Consider the following 17,685-nt stretch of genomic DNA (forward strand, 5'->3'; position numbering starts at 1 on the left):
GAAGTACAACAAAATTGTTTTCAGCTTCATAACTTTGCTCAGTTCTATTTTATAAGGTTTTAAAGATATGCAAATATATTTCCTAAATTTTGAAAAAAAATGTTGATATGGCTCAAAATTCTACTCAAATAACAGGAATTGCATTTTCAGAACTAAAGGTAAAGATGAAGAGAAATCCCAGCTGGTGTAGAACAAAACAGTAATTGTAATAACAATATCACCCAGATCAGTCGGTAAATATGACCAGCCAATAAGTAGAAATCCATTGCCCCCAGACATTTGGCTAAGGCCACCTTTGGTTGGTGCCAGACCAAATCAACGAGGGAGTAATTACTCGTATTCTTTTGTCCCACCTTGTTATTTCTGTGCACTTCTAACATAGGGCAACTCTTCTACAGTTTCCAGTAATTTCGCAGGTTCAAATTATTTTTTTGAACCTAGCTATGATACCATTACTTGAACCCTCATATGATAACTCCACCCCAAAAACAAGAAAAAAATCAAGATAAATAAGAATGTAAAATAAATACTATAGGATATTCTGCCTATATTTTGAAAAGTAGGCAAAATATTTCAAGATTCTTTCTTTTGTTCATATTTTCTTTTTGGCTGTTTAGTTTTGCACGTTGTGAAATTTTCGGCTAGGGGGGGGGCTCATGGAGGGAAATATTGGAGGAGTTTTCAGAGGGCCACTTTGTTTGATTGGGAATTTTTTTTAAGGAGGATATTTCCAAGGGAAAATTTTTCGAGGGAATATAACATCCATTAATCTAAAGGAAAAGCTTATATTTTAACGAGGCTTATTTTGACACGTCGAATTGACGAGTATTTTCACAAGGCCCTATTACCATAAGGTATCCATGCAAATATTTATGTGTTGTGTAATATTTAACACATAAACGCTAAAATAAGCTGAATAAGCTAACTATAAATAAACCACTTTTTATTTCCTTAATCATGTCCAAAGACTATTTGTATAAAACCCAAAAGCACATATATACACTTATTCAGAAAAAAAAAAAAAAGCAAATTTGACATCATGTTACACGTTTAAGGCTAAAAGCCATTTCAATCAAAATGCTTGAGCATTGTGCAAGTTAGGTTTACTTTTGCAGCCATTAGGGCAGCCATTAGTCATTAGGGCAAGGGCCCCAAAGGGTATGAGTAACTACTTATTTTATTCAGAAGGACTAATAAATAAATCCTTGAGGATAAATAAATTTGTTAGACATTGTTGAATTCAAGATCATAAGGCTATTTTTATCCTGAGATGAGTATATGTTGTTTTCCAAAAGACATCTCAGGAAAATGACCAAAAGTTATAGAAATAATATTTCTTATGAAAATATTAATTTGTCAATTATATTAGAAAGATGAGAACGTTATACCTTGATAGACTACGAATCGAACAGAAATCTCACTGATTTTTTTTAAAAATTCCCTTTTTTATACAAAAGAAAAAAATGAGGTACATAGCATATTTTAGGGCAAAGGCTCATTGATAAATTTTAAAAGAAACAAAGACAAAGTAACATTTCGAATAAAACATTGAGCAAAAGTAAATCCAATTGCTTGACGGATTATATTCCCTACTATTCTCTATATCCTCTATCAAACTAAGATCAAATAGAGCCTAAATTTTGGAATATTTGGAAAGGACTCTTCTGAAATGGAATAAAAAGTTTTAATGTTTTTTTTTTTTTTTTAATAAATCAGAAGTGATTGAAAGGTAACAAGGCTCATTAATTAACTCTTTGGCATATAGTCCATTCGCTACAAAACACTAAGTGAAACTGGAGGTCAAAATAGTTTTTTGAATGAGAAAGAATGAAATGATGTCAAAATTTGCTGCTCATCTTTCTAATATAATTGACAAATTAATATTTTCATAAGAAATATTATTTCTATAACTTTTGGTCATTTTCCTGAGATGTCTTTTGGAAAACAACATATATTCATCTCAGGATAAAAATAGCCTTATGATCTTGAATTCAACAATGTCTAACAAATTTATTTATCCTCAAGGATTTATTTATTAGTCCTTCTGAATAAAATAAGTAGTTACTCATACCCTTGGGGGCCCTTGCCCTAATGACTAATGGCTACCCTAATGGCTGCAAAAGTAAACCTAACTTGCACAATGCTCAAGCATTTTGATTGAAATGGCTTTTAGCCTTAAACGTGTAACATAATGTCAAATTTGCTTTTTTTTTCTTTTTTTTTTTTTTTTTTGAATAAGTGTATATATGTGCTTTTGGGTTTTATACAAATAGTCTTTGGACATGATTAAGGAAATAAAAAGTGGTTTATTTATAGTTAGCTTATTCAGCTTATTTTAGCGTTTATGTGTTAAATATTACACAACACATAAATATTTGCATGGATGCCTTATGGTAATAGGGCCTTGTGAAAATACTCGTCAATTCGACGTGTCAAAATAAGCCTCGTTAAAATATAAGCTTTTCCTTTAGATTAATGGATGTTATATTCCCTCGAAAAATTTTCCCTTGGAAATATCCTCCTGTAAAAAAATTCCCAATCAAACAGTGGCCCTCTGAAAACTCCTCCAATATTTCCCTCCATGAGCCCCCCCCCCCCCTAGCCGAAAATTTCACCATGTGCAAAACTAAACAGCCAAAAAGAAAATATGAACAAAAGAAAAAATCTTGAAATATTTTGCCTACTTTTCAAAATATAGGCAGAATATCCTATAGTATTTATTTTACATTCTTATTTATCTTGATTTTTTTTTCTTGTTTTTGGGGTGGAGTTATCATAGGAGGGTTCAAGTAATGGTATCATAGCTAGGTTCAAAAAAATAATTTGAACCTGCGAAATTACTGGAAACTGTAGAAGATTTGCCCTATGTTAGAAGTGCACAGAAATAACAAGGTGGGACAAAAGAATACGAGTAATTACTCCCTCGTTGATTTGGTCTGGCATCAACCAAAGGTGGCCTTAGCCAGAATGTCTGGGGGCAATGGATTTCTACTTATTGGCTGGTCATCTTTGCCGACTGATCTGGGTGATATTGTTATTACAATAACTGTTTTGTTCTACACCAGCTGGGATTTCTCTTCTTTCATTGATCAGTCCATTTGCCCTAATACAAAAATTTGAGCGAGGGTACTTTTTACCCTCTAGTACCAAAAGTGGTACTTTGCGTTGATATTTTACCGACTCAAATTTTTCACCCGACTGGCTTGAAACACATAGGTAGGGCTGTCTTCCCTCCACCCGTACGTGACACCTATGTCGACAACTATAGTGTATGATAAAAGTATGGGACAACTTCTGCTTTAATTATTTTTCCACATAATTTTTTCCTTTTTTGATATTTTATGATGCGTCAAGATTACATAACAGGACCACTTGAATGAAAGGATGGTGGTTTAGTTATATTTTTATATCTGGTTTAAAGTAAATCTACAAAAGCCTCCCAAAAACCAATACAACAGAGTAACTTACACACACGTCATTGACTAGAAACAGTTGTAACTTTTAAATTATCTTCAAATTCTTTTGAACTTTGTGTGTTCCATAGATTTTCAACGCTTTATTAGTTTGTCCTTTTTACTGGAATTGATTTGCTTAATGTTTATGTTTAGGGTTTACCAACGTCCCACATGCGAGGAGGATCTCCAGATAATTATATGAAGACCTCTGGAGATGAGGGATCAACCTCTGCTGAAATATCGAGCAGTGAAATGAGTTGTGATACTGTTATTTACCTAGGTAAGTGTGCGTTTCTACGAATAATCCTTGCCTTATTTACCGTGCATAATTTTTGCTGAAAATTGCTTGGGAGTTGAGCCGTATAGATGCCAAAATAAATCTCTCCACGATGGAACTATCTCGATATGATTCGGTCCTCTTGTACGAGAAAGTTGAGTGTGATTCTTTCTTGAGGAAACCTGTAGACATCCAGCTCGATCATCGCTCTGTATTATTCTTGTCTTAGGCTTATTGCCAAATGTGGAAGCTTGCATTTTGCCGAGACTCCTAAAACCCCAGTGGCACCAATCACCTTAACTCTTTGAGCTATCTCGACCAGTGCCACCGTTTTTTTTGGCAAATACTTAGAAACATAATATGGCCAGATTAGCTACAAGTGAAAACATCCTTTACTTTTTTTTTCCATTTTTTTTTTTATTGGCTGAACCCTGATGATTTATTTTAATACATTTTGTTACTTGTACTGTACAGACTGTTGAATGGCTAGACAAAGCATAGACACAACATTGCAAAAATAAATCCTCTTAGACAAGCGTGACAGTGAATTTGGTTCATTAACACAAATAAAAAACAGTTATTTTTATTAAAAAAATACGGTAATTTGGTTTAAAAATTTTATTTACACTTCCAAAATATATTTAAATTTGATTTTATCATATTTAGCTACTGCTCGCAAGACATTAAAAAGTACCACTGCTTCGAGCAGCTCACTGGCATCACAATCATTAGCCTTGTTCTAATAATACTGAATTTACTAAAATATCTTCTGCATCTTACTTCTGAAAAAGATCACATTAAAAATTACACTTGGCTAATGAAGATTAATACAAAGGAGGTAACATACAAATTCAATACCAGTGAGAGTCTATATATAAATTTCAGAAATTCATTGTGTAATTGACATAACTTAAAACTTGCTCTTCTTTTATGAGATGTTCAACGTTTGGTGCGAGTCTAAAATTTTTATCCTCTTCATCGTATTGTAATTCCAACATGCTCAAATTTGCACACGCCCAAAATTGTGCTAAGTGGCAACATATTCTGTTACAGAATATCTGTAACAGTCGTTGCCACTTTCCCTATGACTAAAATTCTTCCTGGGATAGTGGCAATCAATCATAAGGAGCATTTATTAGAACTTCATGGTTACATTTTACATTAAAGGAGCATATCTTGGTTACATTTTGAACATTCTTGGCTATTTTTGGTTCAGTTTGGCGCAAAAGAAAGTCTATTTAGCTATGATTCATTCAGAGGAGTGGAATGCTTTATTTAGTTGTGCTTTTTACCTTGCTTATTTACTCATTTTCTAAAATTTAAGTAAGCGGAAAAAGGCTGTGTCTTAGACAATTTTGAATCAATTTTTGCTTTGTAGGCAAAAGATCTACTCACAGTAGCGTTTTATCGTGGAGAATTTACTGATACTAGACGGCCCCATTAAACTTGCAAAAAAAACTCTGATTCGAGTTGAGTATAGCAAACAAATAAAACAGAGCAGTAAATAAAGTAATTTCTGTTTTTTAAGTTTTAATGTCGCTCCTTACTTTCAGTTAAAAAAACTAGTTTTTTTTTATGTAATTTCTGAACGTTTTTGAATTAATGCATGTTTGATTTTGGCTCTCCACACATAAATTATTAAAATGAAATTTGCATATTAATTCCTTTTTTGGCTAAATGGCTTTCTCTTAGTTTTGATCAGGATTTTGAGAAATAAGGGATGGGGAAGGAGGTCTAGTTGCCATGCAATTTTTCGGTTACATAAAAAGGCAACCATAAATTTTCATTTTTAATGAATTTTTTTATTAGTAAAAAATATACGTAACTTAAGAAGTAACTTACGTAAACTTTTATATTCTTTAATTTTTATTATGTATATGAGGGGGTTTGTACCCTCGTTAATACCTCGTTCTTTACACTAAATCGTAAGTTTTCTCCCAATTCTTTAAGAATGAACCCTGAATCAGAAAGGCCGTAGAATAAATAGTTGAAATTACTAAAAATACTATAGCATAAAGAGCGAGGTATTTATCTTCTCCTAAATACATCGCTCTTTATGCTAAAGTATTTTTAGAACCCCTCATATGCGTAATAATCTCTGTTCGTTTTAAGTTTCAATACTACTCTTTACTTTCAATTGAAAAAAATTTTCCATGTTTATTTTTTCATTGTTTTTTATAGTAATTTTAGAAAATCCTGCGCCCTTCTCATTGAATTTCTGTTCCCCCATGACATATTTCTCTAAAGAAAGATCCTCCCACGTAGCCCCTTTCCCTCAACCCCACCCCCCAAACCAAAAAAGCCCCCTGAAATCGTCTGTACACTTCCCAATAACCATTATTGTATGTAAACACGGGTCAAAGTTTGTAACTTGCAGTCCCTCCCCCAGGGATTATGGGGGAGTAAGTCATTCCTAAAGACATAGTTATTATGGTTTTCGAATATTTTCGAAACATCCTCCCACGTAGCCCCCTCCCCTCAACCCCACCCCCAAAACCAAAAAAAGTCCCCTGAAAACGACTGTACACTTCCCAATAACCATTATTATATGTAAATACTCGTCAAAGTTTGTAACTTGCAGCCCCTCCCCCAGGGACTCTGGGGGAGTAAGTAATTTCCAAAGACATAGTTATTATAGTTTTTGACTATGCGGGACAAAATGGCTATCTCAAAATTATGATCTGTTGACTTTGGAGAAAAAATGAGCGTGGGAGGGGGCCTAGGTGCCCTCCAATTTTTTGGTCACTTAAAGAGGGCACTAGAACTTTTCATTTCCGTTAGAATGAGCCGTCTTGCGACATTCTAGGACCTCTTGGTCGTTACGATGACCCCTGGAAAAAACAAAAACAAAAAAAAACAAATAAACACGCACCCGTGATTCGTCTCCTGGCAAAAAATACGAAATTCCACATTTTTGTAGATAGGAGCTTGAAATTTTTGTAATAGGGTTCTCTGATACGCCGAATGCGATGGTGTAATTTTCGTTAAGATTCTGTGACTTTTAGGGGGTGTTTCCCCTGTTTTCTAAAATAAGGCAAATTTTTTCAGGCTCGTAACTTTTGATGACAAAGACTAAATTTGATGAAACTTATATATTTAAAATCAGCATGAAAATCTGATTCTTTTTATGTATATTTTAGCATCAAAATTCCGTTTTTTACAGTTTCGTTTACTATTGAGCCGGGTCGCTCCTTACTACAGTTCGTTACCACGAACTGTTTGAAAAAGAAAGCCATAACAAATTTGTTTTCGCTTTTATTTACTGACACTAAACTTCACGAAGTATGTACTTCAAGATGCCTTACAGAGCCCATGTAATTATTCACACTAAATGAGAGTTGTGATAAATATTACTTCACTGATTTATCTTGATGTGTGTTTCAATTTTCTTGTCACCTGCTTTATTTTACGTCTGCAGATTTCATAGGTTGCGGTTTTTCATGATTAATTTGTTCTTTATTTTCTCGTGAGTCTCCTTATTCTTGTCCTAAAAATATCTCATCTTGCATTTAAGTATAGGTTTGTACAAGAAAAGTGACCTAATTACTGTGTAGAAAAGCCAAACTTCACCAAATATTGTGAGAAAATGCACAAGAAACCGAACTTCTATCTCCGGAAAGCTAATTAACTAAACTCAATTCCTGTCTTCATTTTCCAATAATTGAATTTTGACATAAAAAGAAACTAACAAACGAAACTTCACGTATAACAAAAGGTTCTAGAATATCCTATCAACTATCAAGGGACAAAACCTCTATGTTTTGCCGATTCACTTGATCGCCAAAGATATCAATTCTTCGCCCTTAACCAGCAGATAATGCCAAAACTGCTGAGTTTGTGTCTTCCCAAGTGGCTGGTTACCTCTAAGGGATAAAAGCCAAACTTCACTTAAATTCAATCCAAATATTGAAACAAAATGGATTATATTTTAAGGAATTTGAAGTTCACCACTTCTTTACAATGGTCATTACCAAATACATTACCTGTTCCTTGAAATAGCCTTTTCAAGCTGGGAAAGTCGGGAAATTACATTAGCTCAAGAAACGCAATTTAGTGATATCAAACTAGAAAAAAGTTATGGTTTTGCCTCCAATAGTTGCTTAATCAGACAAGAGCCAATGTCTGCATTTAAGCATTACCGCCGGGGGAGAGAAAAAGTGCCGTTTGAGGTCAATATTTTCTTTTTTTGAAGGGTCTAGTAGACTTAACTTCAGGGCTTCCTCTTACCCCTCTCCCAGAATCCAAAGATTATGGAATATATTTCAAGGAGCCAACGTTTTCTTCCAAGTACGAATAAGATTAAAAATTTCGACAGCGTTGCCAGGAGAGAAGTTCTTGGCAATGTACTGAACACCGATGAGATTTGAAATGGCAGTATGTTAGCAAAGCATAAAACTCACCCAGGCGTAATAATAACTGCAAACAAATATTAGATAAATGTAGCCTTTCAAAAACTTTTTCTTCTACCCGAATTTGTTTGGAATCGTTGTTAGCGGTGGCCCTCAGCAAAGCTGCTGATGTATAAATAATAGATTTTGACAAATTCAGTCATTGCAGCATTATTTTATGCTAATTTGAGTCATTTTATCTATCTAACTATTCAAAATGGTATTTATTACACTTGAATCATCCATATCATTTACCACTACGATTCTCCTACGTCATCATCCACTGAATTACAATTTTTGGTATTCTCGTATAATCCAGAACATACTCGAGAAGTTAAGCTATGTAAATCATAATGAAACGTACTAAAACATGATGAAAATACCGTACTTTAGTTCATATAATAATATAATTTAGGCTATATATTTGCATATTAGAAGGGGTGGGGGTAAAGTAACCTAACCTTTCCCCCGCGCCTTAATGTGCAAATATATAGCAGAAATTATACAAGTTTAATAAATTCCGTCACCCGCCATTTGTCTTTGTGGCTATGAAACCGGTTTTCTTAAATCTTACATTCGGCAAACTTCTCGGGTATGTTCTGGATTGTACGGGGGTACTTAATGTTTAAATAATACGATGTCTTAAAACACTTACATAGGAATCTTAAGAAGTAACCTCCTCCCCCAAAGGAATTTGACCTTACTAAAGTCCTTAGAATAATCACTGAGATCTCTGGTGACAGTATTTTTTGCTAAAACAAGTCTAATACATTCTGCCACCCGAGATTTGTCTTTGTGGCTATGAAGCCAGTTTTCTTAGATCTTACATTCGGCGAAATTCTCGAGTATTTTCTGGATTGTACGGAAGTCCCTAATTTTTAAATAATGCGATGTCTTAAAATGCCTATATAGGGATCATAAGCAGTACCCCCCCCCCCCGAAAGGAATTTGACCTCACTAAAATCCTTAGAATAATCACTGATATATGTGGCGAGAGTTGCTGCGTTAATGATGAGAAGATGCTAAATTTTACCAAACCTTATGCGGGGGAGTTGGGGGGAGGGTTCAGTGATTTGGCGAGTTCGGTGCTTTTGGACGTGCTAGGGCGATGAAAATTGGTAGGCATGTCAGGGAGCTGCACAATTTGGCTTGATAAAGTCGTTTCCCCAGATTCGACCATCTGGGGGGCAAAAGGGAGAGGAAAAATTAGAAAAAATTAGGTATTTATAACTTACGAGTGGGTGATCGGATCTTAATAAATTTTGATATTTAGAAGGACTATGTGACTCAGAGCTCTTATTTTAAATCTTGACCGGCATCAAGCCTCTTATTTTCCTTTTTAAATCAATCTATTGATTCATAGAATTTTGTTACAGCTCATACCATATGATCTCTTGGCTCTTAGCTCTTCTCGCCTCGTCACAAGTGCCATATGAGCTCTTAGCCCTTGTTGTTTTGAAAAATAGAGTTGTGAGAAAGAGTCCAACACTAGCGTAAAGAGTGAAGTGTGCAAGAGGGGACAGCCCTCTTGCATACGGAATAATTTCTTTTCGTTTTAAGTTTTCATGTCGCTGCTTACTCGCAGTAAAAAAATACTTGTTTTTTTTTTATTTAATTTTCCATGATAGAATCGAAGTTGGTCGCAGCATTATTTCGAAATCTGTTTTAGCAGAGATTTAGCTATGGGACACTTGTAGCTATAGCAGGGATGATCAGTAGACTTACATAGTGCACGTTTTGTCGGTCTAGAACAGAGATCATCTTTAGAACTAGAGTGTCCTCCTTCGCTGCAAATTTAACAAAAACAAGATAAGTTGCACTTGGCAAAAATGAGCTCATAGGCTTGATATTTGTAACACCTTGGAGGAAGAAACAAAATTCTGAAAGCCGGATTTTCTCGAAAGCAACCACTTGTGGATGTACAACCATATTCATTAGATCACTTTTTGACTCGAACTGTAACTAGAACAAACGGGAGTGACCAATTTGCTCGGTAATAATGCATTTTGAACTTAGCGATCGTGTATCATCTTCTCAAAAGTCAACCGGGATACCTCTGATGATTCCTAAGTAGGCAATGGTTTTAGTCTTGGCCTCGACGTTCAGGCTACTGCTCGCGAGTGCCCGTACCACAACTACTGCATCAGCTTTTAAAGCAGTGAGGACATGCCAGTTTACTTTATTTGGCTTTAGCTCGACAATTTTATCACAAGTCTTCCTACACACCTTCTTCAAAAAATTCCTTTCTAAGACCGGGCTTGTCTAGGTTATGAGGAGGCTTTTCACTATAACTGCATACGATGGCTTTTCAAGGTCATCTATATTAGGGGCCAGGGAGGGCATATCTGAATTTTCACGATTCATAATGACATCTAACTGGTTGTAGATCTAGGTCATTTGTCTAGTAAGAACGGCGGACATTATCAGCCCTACTCCTTTTAATATTTGCTCATCTTGACTTTGAGTAGTATATCTAATGTAATTTTTGGATCGTTTTGGGTTTCATTTATTTATTAATGGTGATTTGTGGTAGTTTTACACTTGGAACATAAGAAAAACTAGCTTGTAAAATTTGAAAACGCTTTCGTCTGCAAAAACTTAAACAATAAGAATTTGTTGGTTCCCGTAGCCAACTTTGCTTTCAAAAGAGATGAACTTTCCTAAAATTTTACAAACGAATCAGCAATTGAATAAATTTGAGAACTAGGTCACCTGATTTCTGATTTTAACCATTGCATTTCATATGCACCTCTTTTAGACTCTTTTTCAATGGTTTTCTTGTACTTTCTGCGTTTGTTTTTTGGTTTTTGTGTTTTCCTTTATCATATTATTTTGTTTGTGCTGAAGAAGAGAGGCGGTTGATCTCTAGAAATATTAGCTTTCTGTGTTTTCTTCAGTATTTTCATTGGGTCTTTAAAAACCCCATTTTTGATCGTTTTCTTTTTAACATATTTTATTTTGTTCATTTAAGTTTTTAACATAATTATGGTGTGTTCTTTTAATTCCTCTTTATTTCTTTCCTTAAGACTTATGAACGAAACTAAAAAAAAAAAAAAAAAAAAAAAAAAAAAAAAAAAAAAAAAAAAAAAAAATCAAATAAAATTCTCAAATTGAGAAAAATCAATTTTCCGCGGTGGAGGGGGGAGGTAACCGCCAAGAATCGTCTAATGATTACTGTAAGTTTGGCACTTTATTTGTTATCGTTTAGAGTGTTTATTAACCCAACCTCCATTAAGACCACCTGCCATTCCTTTGCTCACTTATTGCCGCTGGGAATACCCTTGTTGAAGGGAATTGAATCAAATGCTTATAAAATTTGATATTTCGCACCTTATAGAGTAATGGCTAACCCAAAGGCTAAGTTGGGTGAAGCTGGAGTTCGACTTTGACATTCAAAAACTTTGGACTTGTATTCACAGTTTTACCCTCAGATCTTATCTCTAACATTACATAGAATTGTAAAAGAAAAAATTGTATTGAAATATTCTGTGCTACAAATTTTTTTTACAAGTTAGATATGATTTTTGCCCCTAAAATATTCAGGGTTAAAAGTCAGAGTCTGTCTTTTAAAAATAACAGTTGAAAACTCGATAAAATTGGAACCTATATTCATAATTTACCGATTCCACATTTACCGAATTTATTGCTCATCTCAGCTCTTCTGCTCTTCGTGAAGTCTACTTAACCAAGAAATTGCATCCTGAGTCATCCTGAGTCAAGAAAATAAATTGAAAAATTTTAAATATACTGATTTTGCTGATTTAAAATATATAGGTTTCATCATTTATGTATTTATTATTGTTTTAAAAAGTAGAGTTGTAACAAAGAGTCAAACTTTAGCGTAAAGAGCGGGGTGTTGAGGAGGGAACCACCCTTTTAATATACGGAATAATTTCTGTTCGTTTTAAGTTTTAATGTCGCTCCTTACTTGCAGTTAAAAAAACTTTTTTTTTTATTTGTAATTACTTAAGGAACCCTGATTAAAATGTTGATTCAGCAAAGGTTGAAGCTCATGTAGTAATTAGCGTGTATATGCCTACAAATTATAACAAGAACAATCTGATTGACGATTTGCGTCTGTGTGCAAGCTTTTAGTCAGGTTTCTTAAAAAAGTGGCCTAAGAAGGATAACTTCATATACTGAGCAAATTTCCTCAACTTTAACTTAAATCATGTTGTTGCTTCCCTTGTCAGTCAAAAGATCAAAGTTTTTAAAGAATGATTCTACTCGGACCTCCTTCCTATCTCTACTTTCTTTTACTCATCCCCACCTATTACTCAAAATGTAGAATCGAGTTTGTTTTCCTACCGAAGTTTTTAATTTGAAGACTGTTCTTTATTACTACAGTTCCAGCAAGCAGTACAGGTAAATCAATCCTCTTAAGATTTTTATAGCTATCTATAAAATCTATTGCACTGTCCATGATTTGGCACTTTTTCAGTATCAGGGGGTGTTGTTGAGGTAACAGATATTTTAAATAATTCTCCATGTTGGACTATGAAAAAGAACCCGGCATCAAAAACTACCCCAATCAACGCTTAAAATCAATTGTGTAAGATTGTTATCGCAACTATTACGATTGGTCACGACTTTCAAATCAGATAGGCAGCTGAATATAATACGGGGTAATAAGATGGCCACCGCAAATCTATGACAAGAAAATCTTTTTCAAGAAAACCGAAAAGTTTTACTACCCTTTTTAATTGACCAATAAAATTTGTGGGCAACTAGGCAACCTCCCTGCCAAATTTTGTTTTCCAAAATGCTGCGATAAATTTTTTTGAGATAGCCATTTTCTTCATCCTAGTTGAAAGGCCCAAAAACTATGCCCTTGAGTATAACATGACCCGCCCCCTCCACAGCCCCTGGGTAAAGGTGTTTAAGTTATAAAATGTATCTATTGTTTACCAATAGTAGTTGCTATTAAGATGCATGTATACATTTTCAGGGGGGAGGGGGAATTTTCTGCTGGGGTTTTTTCCACGGGGGAATTTTCTATGGGGTTGAAGTTTCCTGGGAGTGAACTTGTCAAGGGAAATTATAGACTGTGGAAATTTGCCAGAATTCTCATACAAAATTCTTTTTTTATGTATTGCTTTCTTTTTCCCATCTCAATCCTAAGCGTGGAGTGGTTAAGAGTAATTGTTTGGGGTAGATTTTAACCGGGATTAAATTACATAGAATATATTTCTATGGTAAGGGGGGGGGTTCCGTCCGTGGAGGTGGGATCAGATTTCCTGGAATTATTTAAAAATAACCAAAGCTCAATAGGAAAAATAAGTTTTTTTTTTATTGAAAGTAAGGAGCAACATTAAAACTTAAAACAAGCAGTATTAATTTCTATATGTTGGGGGTTGCCCTCTCCTCAGGACCCCCATCTGTACGCTAAAATTTGAATTGTGTCCCAATTCTTTAAGAATGATTCCTGAAACACAAAAACATTAATTAGAACAAAATGGCCTTTTTAAAAGTACTGAAAAACTTTAGCGTAAAGACCGAGGTTTAGAGGAGGGGGCAACCCCCTTCATTTACGCGATAATTTCTGTTAGTTTTAAGTTTTCATGCTGTTCCTTATTTTCAGTTTTTGTGAAGAAAAAAATTGTATTTATTTAATTTTACCATAAAATACACTTCATTTTAAACAAATCGTACTTAAAAATAAGTTTATTGGCCCTTAATTTATAGACCTGGCTATTTCTTAATGGCTAAGGACGGCTAAAAATCTTTATTTTTTACCTTAAATGTACTTTACTGTAAATAAATCATATTTACAAATAAGTTTATAGGCCGAATAAGTTTAAAAAACGGCATATTTAACTCATTCAACTCCTGAGCCCGTTGGTTGATATTCTAAGAGTTCAGAAACACTTTTTATAAATTTTGACACAAAGGAGGAAAGTAAAAGAGAAGGAAATGGAATAGTCCTTTCAGATGCAGCAATACATAAAAAAGAGAGACAATTGACTCACTTGAGTCCCGAGTCCGTTAGTTAATTTTCTAAGAGTTCAAAAATTCTTAGTATTAATTACTAAGGGCCTGGCTATCTCGTATTAGCTAAGGACTGCTAAAAAATTGTTATTTCTACCAGAAAAATCACTTCGATTATACAATTGTACTTACAAATAAGTTTATAGACCCGTAATTTAGGGGTCTTTGTATATAGTAATAGCCAAGGACATCTAAGTTTTTTTTTATTTCTTTCATAAAATATACTTTCTTCTGAATGAATCAAATATACAAATAGGTTTATAAGCCCTTAATTATGGGACCTGGCTATCTCATAATAGCTAAGAACAGTTAAAAATCATAATTTCTACCATAAATTACACTTCATCTTAAACAAATAGTATTTATGAATAAGTTCATTTGCCATTAATTTATGGGTCTGGCTATTTCATAATGGCCAACTACTGCTAAAAAAAACTTCATTTTTAACATAAAATACAATTCATTTTTAACAAATCGTACTTACAAATAACTTTATCGGCGGTTAATTTAGAGGGTCAGGGTGTCTCGTAATGACTAAATGTTTTATTTCTACCATATAATACATTCTAAACAAAACGTACCTAAAAATAGGTTTCTAAGCCCTTAAATTAGGGTTCTGGCCATCTCATAATGGCTAAGAACTGCTAAAAACCGTTATTTCCATCATAAAATACACTTAATACAAAAATCATAGAATCGGCTGAATAGTAACCAAAACTCGAAATAACGGTTATATAAAAACGGATTTTGATACAAAAATATATATCAAAAGAAACAAATTTTATGCTGATTTCAAATATAAAAAATTTCATTAAGTTTAGTCTTATCCATCAAAGGTTACGAGCCTGATAATATTTTCTTGATTGTCGAAAAAAGAATGAAACAGTCCCTAAAAATCTGTCCCTGGCTCGTGGAGAAGCAAAAACCATCCCTTTTGGCCCAAGGCAAGAGTTCTGCAGAGCTTCCCAAAATGTAATGTCATATTCATTATTCCGGCCTGAGGTCCACACTTTCCGTAAAAACCGCACAGGTTAGACTCTTACAAGTTTCCAGGAATAAGCTGAGATCGGCGGCATAGGAAAAAAAAAGAAAACCGGGACAGAACCAAAGTGTTGCTCTCGCAACACAGTCACACTGTCTGATTCAGCGTATCAGACACCCTTAATGCATAGGTTTCAAGCTCCTGTTTTCAAAAATGTGGAACTTTGTATTTTTGGCAGAAGAAAATCACGGATTCGTGTTTAGTTTTTTTTTTTTGGTTTGTTTGTTTTCCCCTGGGGTAATCGTATTCACCCAGTAGTCCTAAAATATTGGAAGAGGGCTCATTCGAGCGAAAGTTGAATGTTCTAGTACCCTTTTCAAGTGAGCAAATGAATTGAAGGGTGACTAGCCCATCTCCCCGCTACTTTTTCCCAAAATCGTCCTATAAAAATTTTGAGATAGTCATTTTGTTCATCGTTGTTGAAAGACCTAATAGCTGATTCTTTGGGTATAACATGAACTTCTCCGTACAGCCCCATGGGAAGGTATTTAAGTCATAATATTTACCTATTGTTTACGTATAGTATTTGTTATTAAGATACATGCATACATTTTCAGGTGGAGAGGGGACGAATTGTCTGCTGGGGGTTTTTCCACAGGGGAATATGCCATAAAAAGGTAAGTTTCCAGGGAGTGAACTTGTCAAGAGAATTTGCCAGAATTCTTATACAAAATTCTTTTTATAGGTCTTGCTTTCTCTTTTCCGTCTCAATTTTACGCGAGGAGCGGTTAAAAGTAACTGTCCGGGGTAAATTTTCACTGGGATTGAATTATCCAGAGGATACTTCCATGGTAAGGGGGTTCTTCCGTGGAGATGGGGTCATATTTTCTGAAAATATTTTAAAAAATGATCAAAAATATAGTAAAAAGACAAGTTTATTTCAACTGACAGTAAGAAGTAACATTAAAAATTAAACAAATCGAAATTCGTCTCTATGTGAAGGAGGTTGCCACCTCAAAACCTCTCTTTACCCTTAAGTTTGAATTTTTTCGCAATTCTTTAAGAATGACTCCTGAAATACTGGGGTCGTTTAATTAGAGCAGCAAGACGACTTTTTCAAAGAACTAAAAAAACTTTAGCGTAAAGAGCAAGGTGTCGAGGACTGGACAATCCCCTTCATATACCTATTAATTTCTGTTCGTTTAAATTTTTAATGTTGCTCCTTAATTTCAGTGGAAAAAACTTGTTTTTTTTCATTTGATTTTTACCACAAAATGCACTTCATTTTAAACAAATAGTTTGGCTATCCCATAAAAAATCGTAAATTAATGTTGAGATTTAAAAAAAGCCTAGTTTTTAAATCTTAATTATGATGCGTTTTATTCATTGTTTAAGCCTTTTTTATTTTTTCATTTCCCTTTAAAACTATTAGTTTATTTTAAGAAATGTCTTGGTTTTTTTAAAAGTAAATAATGGTGAGATAATAATAACTTCAGACTCCCCTGTTACTCAACCTAAATTCGTCTTACAATTTCCATCATATCTTTATTATAGCACTTTTGTCTGTTGCTATTTTTCACACCTTGTCTAACCCAAAAAAATAATATGCAACCAAATGAACAAATTAGTTTTATCCTAAACAATACAGATTTAAATAATAAATCTTATTAAGCATATGAAATTACAAATTTTAGATTTTTTTTTTCATGTTTATAATGGTCTAATAATTTCTGATGAGGTGAGAAAACGCTCCTTGTTTGTTTTTGTAATTATATTTTATTGTCTGTTTTTCAAACAGAAAAAAATGATTTTTCAGAATAGGGTAGGTGTCATAAGACTACTATTGCCCCAAGGCTAACTAAATTAGCAGCAAACAAGTTTCATCTTCCTCAATGAGACGATTTTGTATATTTGAACTGTTTTGCATTACTTTTCTATTCTAATCTCGACAGCTAGATTAAAGATTTTGTCGAAAAACAAATCTCATTGTAGATAATTTTGTCACTTTGTTATACTTTATAATAAAAATTGTTTTATTAATAGCATCAGTTTTTCTAATTTCTTCCTTTCTTTAGTATGATTTACGAAAAAGTTAGATTTATTATTTTTGACTCTTTTCTGTTTATTTGCTATTAAAATTTGAAAATAAATAATCCGCAGGGGGGCCCTGAGTTATATTTTTTCATGAAAAGGGGCGGTTGAAGAAGTAAATTTGGGAAGGACTTTGTTAGTTAAAGAACAAACGCGGCACAGATGGGTCTATTTTTTGGAGAAATACCTCCATCATCCTTGATCAAGGTTAAGGCAAAACGAAAAGACTACTTTTAAAAAATAAGTATTTTGATGAAACTTGTATGATGTTGATTTTTTTTTTTTTTTTTTAGCTAGATAGCGTTGCTTATTGCTCTCATTTTCTCTTACCATTTCCTCTTTTGGTCACAGAGAAATTCTCTTAGACGTAAGTTTTGAGGTTTTATTCATGTAATATGGTATAGGAAAATATTATTATGTATTGAGGTATAGGATTTTTCATCTTCCAGAACTGAATGTTCTTATTTCTTCTTTGACTTCTTATTTTTCCTATTTCTGTTTCTT

At 33.8% G+C, this 17,685-nt stretch overlaps 1 long non-coding RNA gene across 1 annotated transcript in view; it reads left to right on the forward strand.

Annotated features, from left to right (window-relative positions):
- Positions 1 to 16,376, forward strand: part of LOC136036847 (uncharacterized) — a 21,357-nt gene extending 4,981 nt beyond the window's left edge. Inside the window, exons 2-3 of the long non-coding RNA XR_010619791.1 lie at positions 3,609 to 3,735; positions 15,708 to 16,376. This is a non-coding gene — a long non-coding RNA (uncharacterized LOC136036847). The remainder of the gene's footprint in view (positions 1 to 3,608; positions 3,736 to 15,707) is intronic.
- Positions 16,377 to 17,685: the final 1,309 nt, after the last annotated feature.

The sequence above is a fragment of the Artemia franciscana genome, chromosome 16 (assembly GCF_032884065.1).
Source record: "Artemia franciscana chromosome 16, ASM3288406v1, whole genome shotgun sequence".
Lineage (NCBI taxonomy): Eukaryota > Metazoa > Arthropoda > Branchiopoda > Anostraca > Artemiidae > Artemia > Artemia franciscana.